The sequence below is a fragment of the Myotis yumanensis genome, unplaced genomic scaffold (assembly GCF_028538775.1).
Source record: "Myotis yumanensis isolate MYYU_CA2020_CCGP unplaced genomic scaffold, mMyoYum1.0.hap1 SCAF_9, whole genome shotgun sequence".
Lineage (NCBI taxonomy): Eukaryota > Metazoa > Chordata > Mammalia > Chiroptera > Vespertilionidae > Myotis > Myotis yumanensis.
In genome coordinates, this window is record NW_027223760.1 from 22964522 (window position 1) to 22966391 (window position 1870).

Genomic DNA, 1870 nt, shown 5'->3' on the forward strand with positions numbered 1-1870 from the left:
CTAGGTCCTCTGCTGCAGCCTGGCGGCTTTGAACTTGGACACCCGCTTGGTGACCCCTGACCCTTCTGACGGGACTTCTCTCCGCTCAGGGATCGTGGGCAGCACAGGGTGGACCGTGGCCGGGTGCGGGGCGAGGCAGGGCGACAATTCTTTCTCTATTACAGTTCCAGAAAAAGCCTCGAGCGTCCCGGGCGCGGGCAGGAGCGTCTCTGGAAGCTGCTCCTGCTCCTCCTCCAAAATGCTCTCGCCGGCGCCGCTGCCCATGGCCTCCTCGCAGTCGGCGCTGCCCACGGCCTCCCCGCGGCGCTCCTCCTCGCAGTCGGCGCTGCCCTCGCTGGTGTCGCTGCACACGCTGTTCTCGCGGCTGCTCGGCTTCAGGATGGACTTCCGAGGGACGTGCGCCCCGTTCACCAGGTCCACGAAAACCCTGTAGATGTCCGCAGGGGTCCTGATCGTGGGCAGCTCCGGGGCCGGGTGGCCACCACAGCCGTTCCTTTGCTTCCGTTTGTCTTCTTCCTTCTTCTCACTGAATGTTAAGGTGGTGTTTTTCCCAGTATTGATTCGAACCCGCTTGGGTTCGACGGTGTGAGAAAAGTATATGGCTGGTACCGAGCTGGCCCCTGGCCCAAGAGCATCGTCGTCGTCACCATCCTCATCCTCACCCTCATCACGGAGGGGGCAACCAGAGCCGTTCACAGCGCAGCTCGGCCTGCGGAGCAGCTCCGCCACCGTGTCATCCGCGGGCCGGCAGCTGGGAGCCGCGGCCTCGGCCGCTGGACGCGTCCCCTTCCCGTGTCCGTTCACACGTCCGTTCACACGTGAGCTGGCGTCTTCCTTCTCCTCTTCGGAAGACGCTGTGTCTTCCCCGTTTGCAGTCCCGGCGGGAGGCCGACTCTCAAGTTCGCCCAGCAGCTCCTCCTGTCGCTCCAGTTCTTCCAGCCGAGCCCACAGCTCCTGGTCCGCGAGCAGGTCCTTGGATTCAACATTTGCAAAATCCGCTTCAAAGCTATTTGAAGTTTTGGGTTTGGAGTGAGGTTTATGAGCAATTCGGTGTTTTGCTTTAAATTCGAAGTCACTTTTAATCTCTTCTCTTATGTCAACAGTATCACCTGCAGTATCACTCATTTTCTGCAAATCTTCTGTAAATTCAACTCTGGATTCAAAGTTTGTCATCACTTTTTTTAAATCATCTATTGTTTTTCTTACAAGTCCCTTCCGGTGCTCGGCTAAGCCCACGGCCTGCTTTGCGGAACACTTGGCAAACCAATTGTCCCCCAGCAAGACAGTGACTTCATTAGTGTGGACGAGTTTTCCTGGCATGAAGGCCAAAGGGCCAAATGGCACCGTGATGCTGTAGGACAGCTTGTCGGGCAGGGTGCCGAGCCGCCCCTGCAGGGCACTGTAGTTGTCCCCCACCTGCTGCCAGTGCTGGATCCGCTCTCGGCAGCCGCTGACCACCTTTCCCTGCTCCTGGCGGAGCCGCGCTACCTCCGGGGCCCGCAGCGGGGCCGGGGCCGGGGCCGGGGCCGAGGCGATGGCGAGGAGCGTGGGGTCCGGCGGGGCCTCCATGGCGGCGCCGGGGCCTCAGAGAGGCGAACGAGTGCTAAACAAGTGTTTATGGAGGCGGCGTGGCCCCACGTTAGGCTAGGCGCCAGATGCTGGGGTCCAACCCCAGCAGGTCCAGGGGTCCCCAAAGGTGTGAACGGAGTCCTCGAAGAAGGAATGACACGGAGACAGCGTTCAGTTGATCAGCAGCCTAGCCAGGATCTCTAGCCAGGAACTCCAGCCAAGTTCTGGTTAGGAACTGACCAGGATCTGATGTTTATTGCCTTGTTACATCTGTACTCATACCGGTCGATTTTAATCCTTT

The 1870-nt window shown here is 59.7% G+C and overlaps 1 pseudogene; it reads right to left on the reverse strand.

Moving 5' to 3' along the window:
* Nucleotides 1-1569, reverse strand: LOC139016848 (unconventional prefoldin RPB5 interactor 1 pseudogene; annotated as a pseudogene).
* Between the last annotated feature and the right edge of the window lie 301 nt (nucleotides 1570-1870).